Genomic DNA, 24,985 nt, shown 5'->3' with positions numbered 1-24,985 from the left:
AGTTCTACAGAGATCATCCAGGTAGAGGGTGCAGTTAATGCAGAGACCCTAGAGCAGGACTGAGTTCGGTACGTCTGAAGAACAGAAAAAGCAGTGGGATGCTGGGTGTGTAGGGAAAGAGAAGAAGATAAGGCTGGAGTGGTAAGCCAGGGCTTTGTAAAGCAGCACAAGGAGTCAGACTTTATTTTAGTGTGATGCAAATTCATTGGAGACTTTTAGACTGGGAAAAGGCATGATCCCTCTAACTGCCAGTGGTAAGAGCAGGAGAGTAACAGCAGAAGCAGGAAGCTGGTGAGAGACCACTAATGTAGTCAACACTGAGAAGACGGCATGTTAGACCTGGGTGGTCCTGGTCCAGATGGAGAGAAGTAAGTTTGGGACGTGTTTGTAAGAAGAGTTGACAGGCTTGCTGAAAGAGGCGATGTGAGTGGTGAGGGAGGTAGAGGAATCAAGAATGACTCCTACATTTTTACCTGGGTGACTGAGAATGAGAAGACTGAAGGAAGAGGAGATATGAAAGGGGATGCAAGTCAAGAGTTTGTAACATCTGAAATGATTATTAGACAACGTTTTTGAGATGCCAAGTAGGTAACTGGATATATGAGTCTGGAATTCCAGAGGGAGACTGGGGCTGGAGATACGGATTGGGGGAGAGGTGGCATGTGAATCCTAGGAAGAGGGTCGAAAGAGAAGAGAAGGGGTGTGCAAGAGAGGTACTAAAAGCCACTGAGTGAAGAAAATTCAGATAAGTACAGAGAAGTGACTTTAGGTTTGGGCAGCATAGAGGTAGGTGGCTGATGATGTTGATGAGGGTAGCCTCAGTGGAATGGTGGGGACAGAGTGGCTGAGAAAGTTGGACAGTGACCACTGATGAATCCTGGCCTAGGAGGCAGGAAATTTCTGACAGCATGGCAGAATTTGATGACTGCTGAGTGGAAGTCTCCCAGGACACCAATTAAAGGTTTGGGAGCACAGTAGGTGGTGCTTTAGTGTCCCACCCAGATCCCCTACACTGGACAAGTGCATCCATCCCCAGCTTCTTAGAGTGTTCGTAGCTAATGGCTCACAGGTTCCCCATCGCCGGAGAAGTGCTATTGATTGACATGAGCCTCCTTGCCAAGAGGATGTGGCCTTTCAGGGGTCCTGGATTTACATACATGTCAGGGCAACACTCTGCCTTATGCAGGCATACAACTCATAGCTTGCCACTCAGTGTTAAAACCTCAGCTCTTTACTTACAGGTCTGGACCCTCCCCCCAACCCCCTCCCTCCACAGGCACCCCCATTTAGGTCAACTATGGCATCAGCCCAAGCTTAGGACTCTGGTTTCCAATTCCCTTTTTGGTTACTGACAATAACCCATGCTTTCTTATAAACTCGGCTATGCATTCAAGAGTATGCTTGTTTTATTTTATCCAGCATTCTAGGACCTTGAGGCAGGAAGCTTTTAGGTTATCTGGTTGGCCTTCTTACCAACACTGGAAGTCTCCAACCTTTATCTTTTACCTTTATCTTTGTTTAAAGTATGCTGTCTTTTTTTTTCCTAAATAGCATATTTATAAATATGTTTCTTTTTTTAAAAATAAATTTATTTATTTATTTTTGGCTGCTTTTGGTTCTTCGTTGCTGTGCGTGGCTTTCTCTAGTTGCAGTGAGCAGGGGCTACTCTTCGTTGTGGTGTGCAGGCTTCTCATTGCAGTCGCTTCTCTTGTAGAGCATGGGCTCTAGGCGCACGGGCTCAGTAGTTGTGGCTCGTGGGCTCTAGAGCGCAGGTTCAGTAGTTGTGGTACACAGGCTTAGCTGCTCCGCAGGATGTGGGATCTTCCCGGACCAGGGCTCGAACCCCTGTCCTCTGCATTGGCAGGTGGATTCTTAACCACTGCGCCAGCAGGGAAGCCCTATAAATATGTTTCTTAACTCAGTCTAACAGGGTCTGTTTTTCCAAGGAACATTCAGTTCATTCACATTGAGTAACAACTGTTACACTATATAGCATTCTAATTTATTTAATATTTTTTATTCTTTTTACTTTGTGGTTTCCTGATTTTCCTTTTCCTTATTTTTGCAGGTTTGCTATTTATTTTTCAGTTGCTATTTATTGCTATTTTACCCCTTTATTAAATTAACTATTGTTTCCCATTCCATTAATGATTATATTCCTTTTCCTAATTATTAAGTCTATATGTCCTTCCCCACCTGTTATCTGACTGCTTCCCACACCCCGCACATGATAAGGCTTGAGAACATTTTCACATCCCTACTTTCCTGTTTCCTGATCTGAAATGACATCTTTGAACATTTCTACCTCCCCACCTAACATCTAGGTTTTGCTGAGATAGCTTAGTACATTTATTCTAAGCTATTATTAGAACTTATCTTGCAATAGATAAATTTTAAGAATTTTTATTTCTTAAATTACACATTCTCAATGTTCATTTTCAATATATTTGACTACATACGTATATAAAATGATATCTATGAATGTATCTATGTACATATATAAGAATTTGTATGTGTTTAGTACCTACCATTGTTTCTTTTCCATCATCTTCTATCTTAAAGTCTTTGACTTGAAAACATTTTTTGAGAGTAAAGTCTTTCCTCAAGTTCTCTTCTCAGATAGATTCATAGGTGATACAGTCTCTGGACCATGACTATCTGCAAATATCATTTTTTGGCTCCTTGTGAAAGCAATATTGGAGCAGGGAGTTTCCAACCCTCTTTCAAGGCACCAAGATGAACCTCTCGGCTTCCTGATCATCTCTTATCTTTCTAGGCTTGGAACAAGAGAAGACGCAGCTCACGTGTTCAGCTCTCCCTCTGCTCCTTGGAGGACAGAGAGACTAGGCATAGTCCCATGGCTGTTATTACCCACCCCCTGGGGCTCAGAATCTCTGCATACCAAGCTCTCCCTGGGATCCACCAGGTTCCTCGCCCGACCCTGGCTTTTCCAACACGCCCCTAAGTCAATGTGTTGCAGAAGAAGAACAAATGGAGCCTCATGTTAAATCATGGAAGTGGCTGAGATTCCTTATGCAAACATGGCGAGAGGGGTGAGCAGGGGGCCAAAGACAGAATCCTGGGAAACATCAATGTTTAAGGGGCAGGCAGAGAAAAGGGGGCCTAAGAAGCAGACCTAGCAGGATAGGTCAGAAAGGGAAGGAGAACCAGGGGGTGGAGAGTCTCAATAAGGAGGAAGTGGTCAGTACAGTCAAGGATAACAGAAAGGTCATGTAAATATCACCTGCATGTCTTCATGAGCTGGGGTGAAAGTCATGTTAGCTCTTCACTGAAAGTGTACATTTCAATGACTCCATATCTTATTTGCCAAGTAGGCTGGAAGGATGCACGTTAGTGCTGAGCTCCACAGCCTGGAGAGAGCCACACACTGCATTCGGGAAGTGCCAGCTCCTTCTATTTTATGTGCTTGTCTTTGTTTCCTGTGAGGACACCTCAGTTCCTAGAATCTCAAAGGGACCAGGAACTGCCTCCATTTCCTCCCTCTCTGCCTCAGTGTAAATTACTGGGTGTGATTAGGTGAGGAGGTGCACCACCCAAGCCCAAATGTAAATGGATATGGCGAGACGGAGAGGGGCGTGATGAATGATGCCACGCTGCGTCAGTCAGAGTTCCACCAGGAAACAGGTGATGAGAGGAGAGCTTATTTATACAGGCACTATCTCACAGGTGTGGGAGGGCGTAGGAAGAGACGTGGGGCAGTGCAGGCGCCGAGGGCAATTAGTGGCTGACTGACACCATCCTAGGCCTGGAGGCAAGAGGAGAAGGCGAGGTCACCATAACTGGGAAGGAGAAGGAGTCACAGAGCAGGCCACCTTGAGAGGAGCAGTAACAAAGGACATAGCCAGCCCCAGATAACCACAGGTATGGGACCAAGGGAACAAATACATTGACCTTATTCTCCTTTCTCCCTCCAATCTCCTGACAAGGATTCCACATACTGAAGCCAACTAGTACAGGAGTACACTGATGTAACCCACAGTGGAAGACAGCAGGGAGAACAGAGTGGAGAATGGTCCTGAGGGGCAGTTGGAAGAGTCTGGCACAGACATCTGCCTGCAGAATCAGGACTTAGATTAATGCTCAACTAACATGTTCTGTCCCATAAAATGGGACCAAAAATGCATGTTGGATTTGGCAATTTAGAGCCCATTGGCAACCATGTTGAAAAGAGTTCTAGAGGAAAGGTGAAGAGATGAAGCCAAAATACAGCAGAAGGGGAGATGAGGAAATAGAGACAGTGAGCAATGAAGACTTTCAAGAAGCCTGAGATGATAAGGAGAGATCTAGGATGAACTAGATCTAGGAGACCGCAGGATGTAGTGGATGCCCTCAATTCTTTACCCCTTCTTGTATTCAAATCCTTTGCTGTGTAGCTTTTTAGCCTTCCCTCTTTGACTTTGGACCTGATCAGGTATCTTACTTTGTTTTTTTTTTTTTTTTTTTTTTTTTGCGGTACGCAGGCCTCTCACTGTTGTGGCCTCTCCCGTTGTGGAGCACAGGCTCCGGACACGCAGGTTCAGCGGCCACGGCTCACGGGCCCAGCCGCTCCGCGGCATGTGGGATCTTCCCAGACCAGGGCACGAACCCGTGTCCCCTGCTTCGGCAGGCAGACTCTCAACCACTGCGCCACCAGGGAAGCCCAGTTTTCTTACTTTGGCCACTGGGATTTCAGCAGCTGTTACACAGGCAAAAGTCTGAATGAGCCTGTGCTTTAAGGCTTGCTCTACTGTGCTTCTGCCATTTCTTTGAGAACACGTCCGTGGTAGCTGCTGGAAGACTACTGGGACACGGAGCAGGGCCACGTTGCTCTTACTGCTCCAGTGTGAGGCAGCCGATATAGGAAGCCAGGGTAGACCAGCTGATCCCCAGATGTGTGGGTGAGCCTAGCCAAGGTCAGGAGAAATACCTAGCTGACATCTAACTGATTCCAGAAGGATAGGGAATAAACACTCACTGTTATATGCCACAACATTTTATAGTTGATTTTTTAATGTAGCATTATTGAGCAATCAATAACTGATGCACAGGGAAAACTGATCTTCTTAATAAACTCCCCCCAAATTGGAGACATAAATGTAAAAACATGTACTCTCACAAGCACTAGATGAAAACATGGATGAATTCCTATATAATTCACTATGACTCAAAATCCAGATGCAATTAAAAAATTAATAAATTTGACCATGTGAAAGCTAGGAAAATTTTTACATGGCAAAAAGGCCATGCAAAGCATGGCCAAAATGAAAATGATAAACTGGGAGGAAATATTCGCAACATATAGCATAAACAGAGGACTAACATACCTAATGTATAAAGAACTTTTAAGAATAAAAGTAAAAACTAAGTGTTCAATAGATAAATGGGTAAAACACGTGAAGACTTCACAAAGAATGTAAATGGCTCTTGAACAAATGAATGCACGCTCAATTTTCCTCATAATTACAGAAAGGCAAATCAGACTACACAGAGATGCCATTTCTCATCTATCAGGTTGGCAAAAGTTCAAAAACTTGGTAAAGCACTCTGTTGGTGAGGCACTGGTGAAGTAGGTATGCTCACATCCTGCCAGTGGGAGTAAAAACGGTACAACCCCATGGAGGGAAATCTAGCAACATCTGACAAAACTACACGTACATCACACAGGGAAGCAGCAAGCCTACCTCTACAGATTTACCCCGAAGCCCCACCTCCAACAACAATGACGACAACAAACGTGCACAGGGTTATTAATGCGTTATCTCACTAGCAAAATATTGGAAGGCACGTTCACAAGAGGCAGATTCAATCAGGCACACAATGTAGTATTATAAACTACAAAAGGAATGAGAAAGATCTTTATGAAATCACATGGAATAACTTCTAGGCTATATTATTAAATTGAAAAAAGGTGCAAAAAATGCATATATATACATTTAGTATTATTTATCTGTTGCTTCATAACAAATTACTCCTAAACTTAATGGTTTTAAGCAACAGTAAATATTTATTATCTCAGTTCTTTTTTTTAATAACCTTACTGAGGTATAATTGATGTACAAAAAAGTGCACATACTTGTAATAGCAGCGGGGCGGCGCACAGCCGTTACCAGGCAACCATGACGAGGGACCACAGTGCTGGGTTTAGAGGCCCCCTGGGCCAGTGGCTGGCGGGATTGTGGTCCTGGCTGCGAGAGTGAGGTAAGAGGCGGGTCGTGGCCTTCTCCCTGGGGCCGGCGTGTGAGCTGGAGCCCGGGGAGAAGGCTGGGGCCTGTGCCCCGCAGAGCTCCGGAGCCCTTGCCATGGCCGCCCACAGGCTGGACCCAGGCCTTGAGGCAGCGGCGAACCTCTCCCCCATCCCCGCCTCCGCGACCTAGTGGCAGTGGAAGTCTGCATGGGTTGCAGTCCGCAGGACCTGCCCCCCACCCCCAACCCCCGTTTGGACGGCCTGCAGAACCTGAGGGCCAGTTGGGTCCTGGGTGCCTGGCTCCCTCAGTGATGACGTCTGGGCAGGGTCTGGGGACCTGGCCCTGAGTGCACCATCAGCTAGGATCTGCCTCTTCAGCCGGGCCTGGGCACTGGTGGGAGGACCCAGACTGAGTGCTGGACGAATGCTCCCGGACAGGGTAACTGGCTCGAGCAGGGACACCCGTCTCTTAGCCAGGACCTGGACCTCGGAGGGTGAAAGCTGTGTCTTGGGACCTTGCCCTTGCTTGTCAGAACCAAGAATAACATTTTGTTTTGGTGGAGATTTACGGAACGTCATTACTTGACCATGACCTGACCTCAGGAACAAAGGATCTCACACCAAGAAGCTTGCAACAACAAACCACGCCCGTCCCTCACGTTTCGTATAAAAGGGCTTTGCTGAAAGCTTTCTGGGAGTTCAGGGTTTTTAAGGCATGAGCCATCCATCTCCTTGCATGGCCCTGTAATAAACATTTTTCTACTCCAAACTCTGACGGTTTGGTATTGTTTGGCCTCACTGTGTGTCAGGCACATGGACTTGTGTTCAGTAATATACTTAATGTATACAATTTGAGAGTTTGGACATATGTATACACCTGTGACTCCATCACCTCCAAAAGTTTCCTTGTGTCCCTTTTTTGGGTGGTAAGAACACTTAACATGAAATCTACCCTATAACACACTGTTGGGCACACAACACAGCACTGCAACTCTGCCATCCAGCAGATCTCATCTTGCAGAACTGAAACTCCACACCAACCGAACAACGACTTCCCTTCCCCTGCCCTGGTGACCACCGTTCTGTTCTCTGCGCCTATGTGGATCAGGAATCTGGGAGCAGCTTCCCTGGGTGGTTCTGGGTTAGGGTCTCTCATGGAGTGGCTGCCGAACTCCACTGTAGCCTGGGGCTACAGGCATGAAGCCTTTCCTGGGGCTGGAATATCTGCTTTCAACGTGACTGGTAAGTTGATTCTGGCTGCTGGTGGAGGCCAGTGACTCTCCACGTGAAGTCCTCCAACGTCCCCCAAATCAAGCAGTTGGAAAGACCAAAGCAGAGGCTGCAATGTCTTTTTTTTTGTTTTGTTTTGTTTTTTTGTTTTTTGTGCAATGTCTTTTAAACTCACCTTGTGTACACAGAGTCCAGCCATGTTCAAAGTGGGAGGTGACTGGACGAGGGAATGAATACCAGCAGACAATGATTGGGGGGGGGTGCGTATCCTCAAGGTTGGTGTGTGTGCATGCGCTTTTCTTAGTAAGAAGGCAGAGAAAATAAGAGTAGGTTTTCTTCTGGGTTGGATGACAGCAGCCCAACTTTAAAAAGCCAGATATATTACAAAAGTGTATTTTAAAAGACTTTGGAGATCATGTAAGCAAAAATGAAGGAGAGAATTGAAATTCCGGAGAGAATGGAGCCCTTCTGAGGAAAGCTGACCATTGCCAGTGATTTTCTTCTCTGGAGGCATTTATTGATTCCAGGCCCAGCCTTACATTTAGTCTTGGCCCCCTCAGAGGAACTGTACTGGGAGAACAGAAATCAGGAAGCTTTAGGGATCACACAGAGCTGGTGTGACAGATTGGAAACTCAAGGGACTCCAAATGTATGGTAAATTCTTCCCAATGGATGTTTTCCTGAGACTGGGGCTGTGCATAGCTGGAGAGCTAGGCCACGGACTTGGAAAAGACAGAATAAACTATCCTCTAATTTCGTGGCACTAAGGAGACCAAGTCCTGCTAGAGAGAGGAGCGTCTTCAAATACTCAACCTGCCTTTTCCTCAAGATATTTGCCTGATTTTGAAACTGCATGGGGAGGTAGCCTAAAAAGCTAAACTTAAAATCTTAAAAGGGAACAACTAAATGTTTAGCAGAAAAATATATTTAAGAGCAGACTACACATGGCAGAAGACAGGGTTGGGGGACTGGAAGCTAGGATAATAATAAATATCCAAACCAAAGTGCAGAGACAAAAAAGAAAAGAAAAGAAAAAAAAAAGGAATGGAGCAAAAGAGACATGTGGGACACAAACTAGAAGGTCTAATATACATGTAAGTGGAGTCCCTGACAGAGAAGAAAGAAAAAGTGGGCAGAAGCGTGGAAGAGATCTTGTCTGAGAAATTTCCTAAACTGGTGAAAGCTATCCCACAGATTCGAGATGCTCAATGAATCACAAGGAAGATAAATACAAAGCAAAACACACCAGGCACATCATAGCCTGTTGAAAACCAAAGATAAAGAGAAAAATCTTAAAATGTTCAGAAAAAAAAATCATTAAATTCAAAGAAGCAACAATAAGATTTATGACAACCTTTTCCACACAGACAATGGAAGACAGAAGACAGTGGAGATATCTTTAAAGTGCTGAAAGGAACAGCCAACCTCTAAGTAAACAATGAAATAATTTAAATATGTGATCTAAAATAAAATAAGGAAAAGGATAGGAAAGAACAGATTATATAAATAGAAAAACATAAGATATTAATCTTAAAACTATCTAAAATGTATTAGTAATTACATTGACTTAAAAAGAACTAAATGATCCAATTAACAGATAAACACTGTCAGACTGGATAAAAACCCAGAACTGTATACCCTTTGTAGAAGCATATTATATAAGTAAACAAAAAGATGGGAAATAATAAAATTTAAAAATATAAAGAGTCCTAACAAAAAGAGAGCTGCTATAGCTACATTAAAGTCAACTTTAAGGTAAGAAATATTATTTTTGATCAATAGGGCTATTTAATGATGATAAAGTAGCAGTTTAACAGCAAGCCACATCAATGCTAAATTCGTATGTTCTTAATAGCATACTTTCGAAATTTATGAAATTGAAATTGACAGAATTAAAAGAAAAAATAGACAAATGCACAATCACAGTTCGAGATTTTAGCATATTTTTCTCAGTAACTTATAAAACAAGTAAAGAAAAAATTACTAAAGATATAGAAGGGAACAACATGATCAATTAACTTGAAGTGACTGACATATGTAGACCTTCAACATCTTCAATGTACTTGTTCTTTTATGTGCTACCAAAATAGACTATACATTGGGCCAGAACACCAACCTCAGTTCATTTCAAAAGACCAAAGTCAGAGTAGTTTTCTGAATACAGTGGAATTAAATTATAAATTAATAACTAGAATATCACCAAAAGCTTTTCAGTTAAGGAACACAATTCTACATAACGTAAAGGTCAAAGAAGAAACCTCAATGTAAGTCAGAAAATATTTTGGGTTGATTGTTATTGAAAATATCATTATTGTCAACTAAAGCAATGTTCTGAGGATAATTTTTAGTTCTAAATGCATATATTAGAAAACAAAAATAGCTGACAATCAGTGATAATACCATCTCAAAAAACTAAAACAATAACAATAAACTAAATCCAAAGAACACAGAAGGAAAAAAGTAATAAGGGTAGACATTATTGAGATTGAACACACACACACACACACACACACACGACAATCAACAAAGGATAGTTATCTGAAAAGATTAATAACATTGACAAACCTCTAGCAAAACTAATGAAGATAAAAACACAGAAATCATAAATTAGCATTCTTAGGAATAAACAAGTAGAATCACATCAAATTCTACAAATATTAGAAAGATATCAAAAGGGTATTGTGAACAACTTTATGCCAATAATTTTAACTACTTTGATAAAATGGATACATTCCTTGATAAACACAATATTAAAACTTACACAGCAGAAAAGCAAATCTGAATACTCCTATATATATATATTAAAGAAGTTAATTCTGTAATTTAAAACTATCCGATAAAGAAAACTCCAGGTCCAGATAGATGGATTCACAGATGAATTCCTCCACACACATAAGGAAGAAATAATATAAATCATACATTTATTCTTTCAGAGAAGAGAAATAGTGAACACTTCTAAATTTATTTTATGAGTTCAGCATAATACTGATACCAATAACTGACAAGGAAATACAAAAAAAAATCACAGGCTAATTATCTCTTATTATCATAGATGCAAAAGATCTAATGAGACTATATATACATATATATAAAATATGTATGTGTATATATTTATATAAGCACTAAACAAGTATCACAGAATTTCAAACTTGGTTTAACATCTGAAAATCAGTCAATGTAATTCACCATAATAACAGAATAAAAGAAAGCCCTTAAAATCATCTCAACAGATGCAGAAGAAAAGTGGTAAAATTCAACACCATTTCTGGATAAAAACTCTCAGCAAACTAGGAATAGAAGAAACTATACTTAAGGGAATCTGCTCAAAACCTAGTACCCATTCAGTGGTGAAATAGTGAACACCCCTCCCTCTAAGTTTAGAAACAAGGCAAAGATTGTTTATACCATTTCTATTCAACATTTCACTGAAGCTACTATCTACGGCACAAGGGCAAGAAAAAGAAACACTATAATAATTGGAAAGGAAGAAAAATGATCATTATTCACCTATGACCCATTCATAGGTGAATCATAGGTGAATTCACCCATGATTCACCTATGATTGCATATGTAGAAAATCCAAAAGAATCTATAAATAACCATTATTAATAAGTGAATTTCACAAGGTTACTGGATACATGGACAATATAAAAAATCTGTTTATTATTGACTAAGCAGCTGAAATAGAATGGAACTGAAATAAGAAAATAAGTTGAAAGTAGCACTAAAATATCAACTATCTAGGCATAAATCTAGTGAGATATGCAAACTCTCTACACTGAAAACTATAAAACATTGGTAGAATGAAAAAAATGGAAAGATATAGCATGTTGAAGAATGGGAATCTCTTCAAAAATATATCATTTCTCTCCAAGTTGAGCTACAGAATCAATAAAATACTAATCAGAATTCCAGAAGTTTTTTTTTATGGTAATTGCCAATTTCATTCTAAATATATACATGGAAATGCAAAAGACCTAGAATAGCCACGATGATCATGAAAAAGAATAAAAATACAGGAGGAGGGCTTCCCTGGTGGCGCAGTGGTTGAGAGTCCGCCTGCCGATTCAGGGGACACGGGTTCGTGCCCCGCTCCGGGAGGATCCCACATGCCGCAGAGCAGCTGGGCCCGGGAGCCATGGCCGCTGGGCCTGCGCGTCTGGAGCCTGTGCTCCACAATGGGAGAGGCCACAACAGTGAGAGGCCCACGTAACGCAAAAAAAAAAAAAAAAAAAAAAAAAAATGCAGAAGGATTCACATAACTAGATACCAAGACCAAAGATAAAATAAAAATTAAGGAATTGTGCTATTGGTGCCAAAAAAAAAGAGACAGATTAAAAGAATAGAAAGGGGAACACAGAAATAGCTCTACAATGCACTGCCATCTGTTTATGACAAAGGCATTACTCCAATTCAGTGGATAAGGATTATATGAATGGAAAAGATAAATGAACCTTTTTTTTCAAAGTTAAGAACTTTTGTTTATTAGAATATAACAAACACCCAAAGTGTGAGAAGACATTTGTAATATATACATACAACCAACAAAAGACTCACATCCGCAATACATAAAGAATTCCTAGAAATCACTACGGGAAACAGAAAATTCAGTAGTACACTGGGCAGAAGACTTGAAAAGGCAATTGAAAAAATGTATGCAAACGGAAAATATGCACATGAAAGGAGCTCAACTTGATTGGAGGAATGCAAATGAAAAACACAATGAACCATAACACCACCAGAATGGCTAAAATTTATAAAAAGATTAAAATGCTAAGTATTATAGAGTTCATATGAATGAACTGGAAATACTGCTGGAAAACTCTTTGCCCGCGCCTACTAAAATTGAACATACCCATACTCGTATACAGTAATCTCACTCTTAGATTACACTTAATAAATATGTACCCAAACATACATGCACCATGAGACAGACCAGCATGTTTCTAGCAGCACTATTCCTCATATCCATAAAATGTCAACTACTCAAGTGCCCTTCAACAGAAGACTGGATAATCATGGTATAGTTAACATAACAGAATAATATTCAGAATGTGAATGAATGGTCTACAACATCACACAGCAGTGAGAGAAACATCCAAACATAAAGTTTAGCAAAATAAGTCACACAAAAGAAAACGCAGAGTAAATACATAATTTACATAAAGTACACAAAAAAAGAAAAAACCCGCAAAACTAACCTATACTATTAGAAGTCAAGATAAAGGTTACCCTTAAAGGGTAGAAACAGCTGAAGGGAAATGTGAGCAGATTTTTGAGGTTTGGGTAACGTTATTTTCCTTGAGCTGGATGCTATTTACACAGATGTGTCAAGATTGTGAAAGTTCTTTGAAAGGCATACTTCTAGGATATTTGCTCTTCTATGTATATTATACTGCAAAATAAAATGTTTTACAAATAGGATGGGATGTCTCCAATTGCAGTTAGTTTCCAAGTTCAAAATTAAAATAAAATAAAATGATGTTAAAAGACATCACAAGTCATTGCAACCAAAAAACAAAACAAAAAAAAAGCCAGAGTTACTACTTGAATATCAGACAAAGTTTTATTTAGGGACGGAAAAAGAAAATGAGAGAGACAGAAATGAATACTCCTACAATGATGAAGTTTGAAATACACAATGACTATTGAACAATTTTGCACATATTTGCAAAAACGAACACAAACTGGCCATCCATGAGGATGGGAGTATAATGACCTCTGAAAATTTGCACCTTCAAAAAAGCAACAAAAAAATGGCAAAAATTTTCATAATCAACACTTTCAGAACTCTGGTAATTAATCAAAGGCTGGCTACAGTAATAAAAAATGATATGGTATTGCCGTAAGAATAGATACTCTAGTCCTATGAAATAGAATTGAGATTTCAAAAATAAACCCATACATCCATGGCCAATTGATTCTTGACAAGTATGGCAATACCAGTCAACGGGTATGAACAGTCTCTTTGAGAGACAGTGTTGGGATAACTGGATATCCACATGCAAAAGAATGACAGTGGGCCCCCTACATCAACCACATACAAAAATCATCTTAAAATGGATCAATAACCTAAATATAAAAGCTAAAACTACTGAACTTTTGGAAGAAACTCAGGAGTAAATCATCAAGACTTTAGGTTTGGCAATGAATTCCTAGATATGACACCCAAAGCATGAGTAACAAAAGAAAAAAATAGGAATTTGGACTTTAAAATTGAAAACCTCTGTGCTTTAAAGGACATGATCAAAAAAGTGAAAAGACAATCACAGAATGTGAGAATATTTTTTGCAAATAGCATATGTAAAAGGGGTTTGTACTCTGAATATTATAAAGACCTCTTACACTTCAACAACAAAGAGAGATGACCCAATTAAAACTTTAACTATAATAAGCACTTACCCAAAGATATACAAATGGCCAATAAATATATGAAAAGATGCTCAATATGGTTAGTCATTAGAGAAATGCAATTCAAAGCCACAATGACACACCACGTCAGTAAGACAGCTATAACAACAAAAATAAATAAAAATCTAAGGAAATAAGTATAGAATAAGGTGTCCGTGAGGATGTGGAGAAACTGGACCCTTCATGCAATGCGTGGGGGAATATAAAACACTGCAGCCACTGCAGAAAGCAGCCCCTCAAAACGTATAACGCAGAATCAGAAAACGACCTAGCAGTTCACTGCTCTGTGTACACCCCAAATAATTGTCAGCAGAGACGCAAACAGACGGACGAATTAGCGGGAAACGATTGATACTTCAGGAACTAGGGCTGTACAGCCACCTAGAAAAACCTAAATTTGGATAATTCATATGTTTAACCAAACTAATTCTGAGTCTAGGAACAACCTATGAGGTAAATAAAATCATAAAAGAACTAGCAGAAAGTGTGCTGTAATCTCAGATTTAAAAACATCCTCCTAAACATATTTCATAATTCAGCGTAAGAGAAAAGCTAAATGACACACACACAGAAAATCTTCAGCACCAAAAAAACCAAACCCCCGAAACCAGAGACACCGTGAAATGGTCACGGGGCTTCCGGCCCAGCGGACCAGACCCCGGAGCTGCCCGGACCCTGCGAGGCCTCCCAGGCACCTGGCCGAGTGGCCCGGGTCGGGAGGGAGGGCGGCGGTCTCGCCATCAACACCCCCCGCCCCGCCCCCGTCGGGAGGGACCGCACCCGAGGAGCGAGGGCTCCAACCGCAGACCCCACCTGAGGGCGGTGCACACTTCCCATCAGGCGGCCGTCCTGTCACGGAGTCGCATGATGGCCGGGCGTCCTGTCAGAGGCTCCTCAGGGTAATGGAGTAGCCTGAGGGGCCGGCAATGGGTCTGATCCAGGGGTCGCTAGGCGCTCAAGATCTGACGGCGCGGTCCCCTCACGAGAAAGGAGCGCAGCTCCAGGGGCGGGGTGGGGGGTTTGGCTGGTGTCCGGCTTCTGAGTTAAGTGGGGGTGGGGAGGTTACGCCTGGGCCCCAGGTTTACGTCTGGGCCCCAATTACGACTGGGGCGGTTTACGTCTGGGCCCCAGGTTTACGGCAGGGCCGGGTTTACGACTCAGGTGAGTTGCCTCTGGGCCCCAGGTTTACGTCTGGGCCTGGCTTACGACTGGGTCGGTTTACGTCTGGGCCCCAGGTTTACGGCAAGGCCGGGTTTACGACTCAGGTGGGTTGCCTCTGGGCTCCAGGTTTACGTCTGGGCCCAGCTTGCGACTGGGGAAGGTTTACGTCTGGGCCCCAGATTTACCTCAGGGTCGGGTTTACCACTCAGGGCGGTTGCATCTGGGCCCCAGGTTTATGTCTGGGCTCGGCTTGCGACTGGGGACAGTTTACGTCTGGGCCTCAGGTTTAGGGCAGGGACCCAGGTTTGCCTCTGGGCCGGGTTTACAACTCAGGAGTTTGCCTCTGCACCCCAGGTTTACGTCTGGGCCCAGCTTACGACTGGGGGCCGTTTACGTCTGGGCCCCAGGTTTAAGGCAGGGCCCCAGGTTTGTCTCTGGGCCGGGTTTACGACTCAGGTGGGTTGCTTCTGGGCCCCAGGTTTACGTCTGGTCCCGGCTTGCGACTGGGGAAGGTTTACGTCTGGGCACCAGGTTTACCGCAGGGCCGGGTTTACGACTCAGGGGTTTGCCTCTGCGCCCCAGGTTTATGTCTGGGCCCAGCTTACGACTAGGGGCGGTTTATGTCTGGGCGCCAGGTTTACGACAGGACCGGGTTTACGACTCATGGGGCGGTGGCCTCTGGGCCCCAGGTTTACGTCTGGGCCTGGCTTGCTACTGGGGACAGTTTACGTCTGGGCCTCAGGTTTAGGGCAGGGACCTAGGTTTGCCGCTGGGCTGGGTTTACGACTCAGGGGTTTGCCTCAGGGCCCCAGGTTTACATCTAGGCTCGGCTTACGACTGGGGGTGGTGTACGTCTGGGCCCCAGGTGTAGGGCAGGGCCCCAGGTTTGCTGCTGGGCCAGGTTTACAACTCAGGGGGGTTGTCTCTGGGCTCCAGTTTTACGTCTTGGCCCAGCTTATGACTGGGGGCGGTTTATGTCTGGGCCCCAGGTTTACGGCAGGGCCGTAGGGTTACTGCTGGACCAGATTTACGATTCGGGTGTGTTGCCTCTGGACCCCAGGTTTACGTCTGGGCCCGGCTTGCGACTGGGGACGGTTTATGTCTGGGCCCCAGGTTTAGGGCAGGGGCCCAGGTTTACTGCTGGGCCGGGTTTATGACTGGGGGGGGGTGCATCTGGGCCCCAGGTTTACGTCTTAGCCCGGCTTATGACTGAGGGTGGTTTACGTCTGGGCCCCAGGTTTACCGCAGGGCCGGGTTTACGACTCAGGGAGGTTGTATCTGGGCCCCAGGTTTACATCTGAGCCCGGCTTGCGACTGGGGACAGTTTATGTCTGGGCCCCAGGTTTAGGGCAGGGCCCCAAGTTTACTGCTAGGACAGGTTTCTGACTGAGGGATGGGGTGCATCTGGGCCCCAGGTTTATGTCTGGGCCCGGCTTATGGCTTGGGGCGATTTACGTTTGGGCCCCAGGTTTACAGCAGGGCCCCGGGTTTACGACTGGGGGGTTGGTGCATTTGGGCCCCAGGTTTATGTCTGGGCCTGGCTTACGACTGGGGGCGGTTTACATCTGGGCCCTAGGTTTACGGCAGGGCCCCAGGTTTACGACTGAGGGGTTGGTGCATTTGGGCCCCAGGTTTATGTCTGGGCCTGGCTTATGACTGGGGGCGGTTTACGTCTGGGCCCCAGGTTTACGACTGGGGGATTGGTGCATTTGGGCCCCAGGTTTATGTCTGGGCCTGCTTCATGACTTGGTGGGTTCATGTCTGGGCCTGGTTTACGACTGAGGGTGTTTACGTGTGGACCCCAGGTTTACGACATCAGTGGTGTTACGACTGGGCCGTTTAGTCTGCCCCTGGTTTCATGACTGCTACCAGCGGCCACCTCTCTACCACCTGGGTCTGGTGGCCCCACTCTTACGCCCAGGAAGGTACCCAGTGGAGAAAGAGTCTTTCAGCGACCACCAGCTCTAGGGTGCAGGAGCCTGGTCTTCCTGGCTGAGAGGGCTCCCTGCATCTGGTCACAGCTGTCCCTGAGGGCGAGGGAACCGGAAGCTGAAGGTAACCCTTTGCGGGGCCGTGGGCGGGCAGGCACCATGCTCGCCCCCTGCCCGGCTCCTTGGCACTGCTGTGTGTACGTGCAATTGACCCTGAGCGGCTTGGGTGCAAAGTGTACGGGTCCACTAATGTCACGGGTTTTCGTTAGACATGTTCTGTGGTAGCACTGCGTGATTCTAAGTCATCACGTCACACAAGACGATTTTGACATGGAACATAGGTATCAGTATGAAAGCTTCTAGGAAAAGACATGAGGTTGTCTTCACGACCTTGGGGTAGGGTTTATTTTCTTAAGCGTGAAACGGAAGCGTAATATGAAGGACAACGTTGGTAAATTAATAACAGGGTCTGGGCCATTAACAGTTTCTGCCTGAACTGGGCTGTTGCAGTTTTCCATGACCTTAGTCACAGGCCATGACGGTGCTCAGAGACACTCTGGTGGCTCTGCTGTGCTCCATCATCTCTTCCTCACCCTAGGCAGTAGGATAACTCCTTGCTTGGTCTCTTGATTCAGATGCACATGAGGAGCCCAAGGTGGCCGGGCAATAGAATTAGGTACCATTTCCATGGAGTCCTTCTGTTTCCTGGTGAAAGCTGCCCTCTCTTTGGAACTAAGGTCTCTGGACCAGAAGGGCATAAGATCATGGGGACAGGAAGAAAAAACTTTGCTGGTGGGTCACTAGGGGTAATAGTGAATGGTGCCACTGCCGTTTCCACCCCTTGATTCCTAGACCCCTGAACCCTGATTATGGGAGGAGTAACAATACACTGGATATTGGTGTAGCACGTGTACCGTTTCTTGGAGAACATTGTCCCAGCTCTGCAAGGTGTTGCCACATTGATGGTGCTGTAGTTGAGTCTCCAAAAGGCCGTTCCGCTGTTCTAGCAAGTCAGCTGCTACAGGATGGAAGGGAGTGTGGTGAGATGAGTGCTAGAATAGGCCATGGCTGCACTGCAACTGCCGTAAGGTCCCTCGATCAGAAGCAGTGCTGTGTAGAGCACCGTGAGAATAGATAAGGCATCCTGTAAGTTCACTGATGGTACTTTGGCAGAAGCATTGTGTGGAGGGACGGCAAATCCACGACCAGAGTGAGTGTCTATTCCAGTAAGAACGAAATATTGTTCCTTACATAATGGATGTAGGTCAGTGTAATCAACCTGCTGTCTGGTAGCTGGCTGGTCACCCCAGGGAATGGCACAATGGCAGGGACTCAGTATTGGTTTCTGCTGCTGGTAGACTGGGCACTCAGCAGTGGCTGTAGCCAGGTTGGCCTTGACGAGTTAAGTCCATGTTGCTGAGCCCATGTATCACCTCCATCCCTGCCACCACAGCCCCTTTGTTCATGAGTCCATTGGGCGATGACAGGGGTGGCTGAGAAAAGAGGCTGCCTGGGAGCCACAGGGTCATCTTGTCCTCTTGATTAATAAAATCCTCCTCCACTGAGGTCACCCTTTGGTGAGCAGTCACATAGGACACAAATGTCTTCATGTGTTTTGCCCATTCCGAGAGGTCTATCCGTATACCTCTTCCCCAGACCTCCTTGTCACCAGTTTTCCAATTATGTTCCTTCCAGGTCCCTGACCAGCCAAACCATTACCCCCAGCCCATGAATTAGGATACAACTGCAGGTCTGGCCACTTGTCCTTCCAAGCAAAGTGCACGACCAGGTGCACTGCTCCAAGTTCTCCTGCTGGGAGGATCTCCCTTTAGCGTGTTCTCCTGGAGAGGGCTGCAGTGCTGCAGCTGCCCACTTTCAGGTGGTGCCTGTGTATCCTGCAGAATCATCTGTGAATCAGACTCGTCTTCTCTCCCTCTGTTGACTGATCATAGGGAGCTCCCCAGGAGGCCATGGGTGCAGACTGGGAGAGAAGGCAACGTGGCAGGAGTGGGGACCACGGACATTTGGGCCACATACTCTTTTGTGCCTTCAGGGCCTGCCTGGGCCTAAGTTCAGTGATATCACCTCCATTTACTGACGGGGTGCTGCTGTGCATGCCCAACTTTATGGCCTGGTGGGTCAGACAACACCCAATTCCTGAGGAGCTCAGGTCACGTGGTAACTTGGTGGTCCATGGTTAAGCATTCAGTCTCTACTGGGGCCCAAGAGCAAATCAAAAGCTGTATATCAAAAGGAGAGTAGCTGTCCATAGACGATGGCAGAGCTTTGCTGCCAAATCCTAATGGTTCCCACTGTGACTTACCTGTAGGGGCTGCCAGAGGTTCCGGATAGCCTCCCTATGTGCCACTGGTAGTTCAAGCACCCTTGAACTACTGGGTCACAGGCCTAGTGGCAGAGCTACTTCTGTTTTTCACTAACAGGCATTGGGAAAAAAGTGCTTGCCAGATCGATTTCTACATATCTGGTACAGGGGAATGTGTTAATTTGCTCAAGCAGTGAAACTACATCTGGAACAGCAACTGAGTTGGAGTCCCCACCTGGTTAAGTTTACAGTAATCCACTGCCAATCTCCAAGGTCCATCTGTCTTCTGCACAGACCGAATAGGCAAGTTGAATGGGGATGTGGTGGGAATCACTGCTCCTGCACCTTTCAGGTCTTTCGGGGTGGCATTGATCTCTGCAGTTCCTCCAGGAATGTGACATTGCTTTTGGTTTACTGTTTTCCTAGGTAGAGGCAGTTCTAATGGCTTCCGCTTGGCCTTTCCTACCATAATAGCATTCACTCTGCAGGTTAGGGAAGCAGTGTGGGGATTGTTACAGTTGCTCATTATGTCTATTGTAATTTTGCATTGTGGAAGTAGAGAAATAACCACAGAATGGGTTCAGAGACTCACTGGACCCACTGTGAAATCGACATGAGCTAAAACTCCACTGACCACCTGACCTGCATAAGCCCTGACTCTGACTCAGGGACCACAGTAACTTTTTGGGTCTCCTAGAATTAGTATTAGTTCAGAGTCAGTGTCCAGTAATCCCTGAAAAGTTTAACTTCTTTCCATCCAGGCACAGCCACCCTGGTAAAAGGCTGTAAGTCCCTTCGAGGTGGGGGCAGGAGAAAGGTTAATAGTAGGCGTGTTTCGTAGTGTAGCAGGGTCCTTCCTTAAGGGGATCTGGCCTCTCCCTTATTCAAGGAGTTCTGGGTCTGTACACTGGCTCAAATCACAATTGGTCAAGGGACCATGGCTCTGTTTTTATGCTTCAAGTTGACTTCTGTTCACTTGACCTAAAATTCTCCCACTTAAATAGATCAAGCAAGAATTTAGTGGACCGCCCATCTATTTTACATCTGAGGATACCATGAGCAACTAGCCAATACCATAGGTCTCTGTTAGTCAGGCTTTTTATTACTGCTTTCACTCAGCTGCCCATTACAGTAATCATGCCCACCTTGCCTCTGATGATTAAGTGTTGCCACTTGGCCCCTGCTACTCAGGATCCAAGCACCCCATTGCATGTATATCCCCCCAATTCGGTGGCAGCAGTTGCCACTGTAATTTCTGACCTACAGAGAAGTGTGACCTCTGAGCTCTTTGAGGATGCTGGAGCTCCCCTCAGATTTATTCCTCACAGTCATGGTGAAAGGTGTGTCCTCTGGATACCCGAGGGTGGGTGAGCATGCCTTACGTGATAAGTACACTCGAGCATTCCAACCTCCCTAAACCTTTGGATACCTTTCTCTAAAGCACACCAAAGCAATTCTGGCATTTCAAATTCATTGAGTGTAGGTCACCTGCTGGTCCATGTTTCAACCAAACAAACTGTTAGAACGCTTTCTAACTCCTCAAGCTGTAATATTAAATGAGAATCTGCTCAGTGGACCCGCATCAATAAATTGGTCCAGATCTGACTTTAGGTTCCTTCCACCATTATCTTAGACCCTTAATATTCACCCACACACTTTCCCCAGATTTATTTATGTAGAAGTTGGAAAAAATCACTTTTTTTTTTTTTTTTTTTTTTGCGGTACACGGGCCTCTCACTGTTGTGGCCTCTCCTGTTGCTGAGCACAGGCTCTGGACACGCAGGCCCAGCAGCCATGACTCACGGGCCCAGCCGCTCCGCAGCATGTGGGACCTTCCCGGACTGGGGCGCAAACCTGCGTCTCCTGCATCGGCAGGCGGACTCTCAACCACTGCGCCACCAGGGAAGCCCCACATTGTTCCTTTGGAGTGTAGTGCAGCTCCTTGTGGGACACACTTTGTCCCTCACCTGTTAAGGACTGCTGAGTGCAATTACAAATGTAAAAGCCAATAGGGGTAGTGGGGATGGGTCCTGTGGAGAATCAACAGTGTCTTGCAAGGCAAGTATCTTGGGTTAGGCCATTACAGTTTCCTGAGGCAAAGCAGGATTAATCTCTTCAAACTGCTTCTGCTGGAAAAGAAGACTCAGCAGAATGTCAGGGTTCAGTATCCCCAGCTTCATCAGGATCTGCCCATATGTCCCTATTCCAGTCTTCAGGATCCCATTACTTCTCAGTCAACACCTTCACGGCACCAGCAGACACCTTGTGAGGCTGGAAACTCAACTTGGGTTGTAATTTTGCCACTTGCAGGGTGAGACTGCGGGTTTGGTTTAAGGTAATCTCAGCACTGTGACAGGAGATAAAGGTTTCCTTCAGGGAAGCTATTGAAACTTTCAGGTCATTTATGCAGTACTTAAACTGGGAATCTGAATCCCTAAGTTCATCCTTTTCTTTCCCCACTTTGTCTACTGTAATTAGGAGCAGCCAGTCAAACTCCTTATACTTGTTACACAGAAATGTTCTAAAGTATCGAATTCAGTCACCTAGAACCTTACCTCTTATAAGTATTGATTAGGAGGATCCAATAGTTATATTATGAATATCTCTATTACCACATCTTGTCATGGAAAATGCTCTCTGGAGAACCAATTCCAGAAACCCCAGAGCCAATTCAGAAAACATCCTTAGAATTCTGTTCTTCCAGAGCTATTCTTGATACTAAAGTTCATATTACTCTGGCTTCTCTAGTGAAACAGTCAATAGGCTACCTATGTCATCTTTGTACCTGTATCATCTATTTACCTGTCTCTCTACCTATGGGATTTATTTTAAGGAATTGACTCATGTGATTGTGGAGGCTGGCAAGTCCAGGGCAGGGCAGGCCCACAGATTGGAAACTCAGGCAGAATTTCTCCATTGCATTCTTGAAGCAGAATTTATTCCCAAAGCAAGCACAAGGGGGAAATAATGAAGATTGCATTAGACATCAGGGAAATAGAAAACCAAAAAATAACAGAGGAAAAAAAATAGGGAAAGACAATGTAAGCAAAAGGTGGTCTTCAAGAAGATTAACAACAATAGTAAACACAAATATTTAGCTAAGATGAGCAGGAAAAAAAGAGAAGACACAAATTGCCAAAATCAGAATTGAAAGAGGGAACATCGCCATTGACCCCACGGTATTAAAGAGGTTCTGTGGGAATACTATGAACAGCTTTGTGCCAACAAAGTAGACAGCTTAGAAAAAATGGATTTATAGCTTCAAAACAATGCCTATTGAAATTCCAACAGTATTTTAAAAAGAAGTAATTGGCAAGCTAATTTTAAATTCTACATGGAAATTCAAAGGACCTAGGATAGCCAGAAAAAAAGAAAGAGAACTTATACTACTTTGTCTGAAAATTTACTATAAAGCTATAATTATCTAGTCAGTGTGGTACTGGTGTAAGGCTAGGCATGTAGGTCAATGGAACAAAATTGAGTTACAGAAATAAACTCTTATGGTCAATTGGATTTCCAGCAAAGCTGCCAAGGCAGTTGAGTGGGAGGAAAGGATAGTCTTCAACAAATGATGCTGGTATAATTATATACTTATATGCAAAACGATATATTCAGATCCTTCCTCATGCTATACACACAAAAAATAGCTCAAAGTGGATCATAGGCCTAAATATAAGAGTTAAAATTATAAAACTTCTGGAAGAAAACATAGGGAAAAAGTCCTCATGACCTTGTAGTTCTTAGATATGACACCAGAAGCATACTCCGTCAAAAACGTAGAATTTGATGTTATCAAAAGTAAAAGCTTTTTCCTTTCAAAAAAAGAGAGAAACTATTAAGAAAATGAAAAGAATAGCTACAGATTGGGAGAAAACATTTGTAAATCATATATTTGATAAAAGACTTGCATTCAGAATATATAAAGAACTTAAAACTCAACAAAAAGAAGACAAACCTGATATAAAAAATGGAATAGATATTACACCAACTAAAGTATATGTAGGGACTTCCCTGGTCATCCAGTGGTTAAGACTCTGCACCCCCAGTGCAGGGGACACAGGTTCAATCCCTGGTCGGGGAACTAATATCCCACACGCCGTGTGGTGCGGCCAAAAGATTTAAAAAAAAAAAGTATGCAAATAATAAACACATGAAAAGATTATTGACATTATAAATGATTAGGAAAATACAAATTAAAACCAAATGATATACCTCTTTCCACAACAACTAGAATGGCTATGACTTAAAAAGACAGACAGGGATTTCCCTGGTGGTGCAGTGGGTTAAGAATCTGCCTGCCAATGTAGGGGACACGGGTTTGAGCCCTGGTCTGGGAAGATCCCACATGCCGCAGAGCAACGAAGCCTGTGCACTACAGCTACTGAGCCCAAGTGCCACAACTACTGAAGCCCGTGCTCCTAGAGCCCGTGCTCCGCAACAAGAGAAGCCACTGCAATGAGAAGCCCACGCACTGCAACGAAGAGTAGCCCCCACTCGCTGCAACTAGAGAAAGCCCGCACGCAGCTACAAAGACCAAATGCAGCCAAAGAATAAATAAATTTATAAAATAAAAAGACAATATGAGTGTTATAAAGATACAGAGAAATGCAAACCTTCATACATTGCTGGTGGGAATGTAAAATGTCACAGCCTCTTTTGAAGAAAGCTTGATGTTTCTTAAAAAGTTAAATATATACCAAATATTTAGATGTTTAATATTATCCATCTTTTGCAATCTCTTTCCAAAAATATAAGAGAAGGGAACATATTCCAATTCATTCTATGAGGCCAGTATTACCTTGATACCAAACTAGACAAGACCATTACAAGAAAATAAAACTGTAGGCCAATAGCTCTTATAAATCTAGATCTAAAATCCTCAACAAAATACTAGCAAACTGAATCCTGCAACATATAAAAAGAATTATATACAAGTGGAATTATTCCAAGAGTACAAGACTCATTTAACATCTGAAAATCAAAAATTAATATATGATATTAATAGAGTGAAAGACAAAAACCACATGATCATCTCAAATGCAGAAAAAGCATTTGGCAAGATCCAATGCTTTTTGATGAGAAAAACACTCAAAAGCTAGGAATAGGAAGGAAAAGTCTTCAACTTGATAAAAGGCATCTACAAAGACCCCTCATTTAATGCCATACTTAATGATAAAAGACAATGCTTTTCTCTTAAAATCAGGAGCGAGAAGAGAATATCTACTCTCTCCAGTTTTACTTAACAATGCATAGCTGGGGCAGTTGTGCAAGAAAAAGAAAAGGCATCCAGATTGGAAAGGAAGGAAAAGTATCTCTATTCATAGAAGACATGATCTTGTATGTAGAAAATTCTAAGAAAACCACTAAAGACTGTTACAAACAATGATTTAGGCAAAGTTATAAAGTACAAGGTTAATACTTAAAAATCCACTATATTTCTATATAGAAGAAATGCCAAATTCAAAAATGAAATTAAGAAAATTCCATTTACAATAGCATCAAAAAAATAAAATGCTTAGGGATAAACCTAATAAATGAAATACAAGACTTGTACATTGAAAACTACAAAACTTCGATGAAAGAAATTAAAGAATATATAAATAAATAGAAAAACACTCCATGTTCTTGGAGTGGAAGATTGTTGTGAAGATGACAGTACTCTCCAATCAATCCACAGATTCAATGCAATCCCTATCAAGATGCGAAGGCTTTTTTTTTCTTTTTGCAAAACTTGACAGTTCTGAT

At 43.6% G+C, this 24,985-nt stretch overlaps 1 protein-coding gene across 5 annotated transcripts in view; it reads left to right on the top strand.

Moving 5' to 3' along the window:
- The first annotated feature begins 11,297 nt into the window (after positions 1-11,297).
- The window catches only part of SPATA19 (spermatogenesis associated 19), a 52,380-nt gene continuing 38,692 nt past the window's right edge, over positions 11,298-24,985 (top strand). For 2 of the 5 annotated variants that reach the window (XM_079930040.1, XM_079930039.1), the window contains exon 1: positions 11,298-14,724. The gene's annotated coding sequence lies outside the window, so the exon portion shown is untranslated. Of the gene's footprint in view, positions 14,725-15,427; positions 15,443-17,315; positions 19,544-24,985 lie in introns of those variants that run through there. The other 3 variants (XM_079930038.1, XM_079930037.1, XM_079930041.1) reach the window with 2 other exon arrangements.

This window comes from Stenella coeruleoalba (assembly GCF_951394435.1).
Source record: "Stenella coeruleoalba genome assembly, chromosome: 8".
Taxonomy (NCBI): domain Eukaryota; kingdom Metazoa; phylum Chordata; class Mammalia; order Artiodactyla; family Delphinidae; genus Stenella; species Stenella coeruleoalba.
The sequence above is the reverse complement of the archived record's forward strand: the minus strand, read 5'-3'. Positions and strand labels throughout refer to the sequence as shown.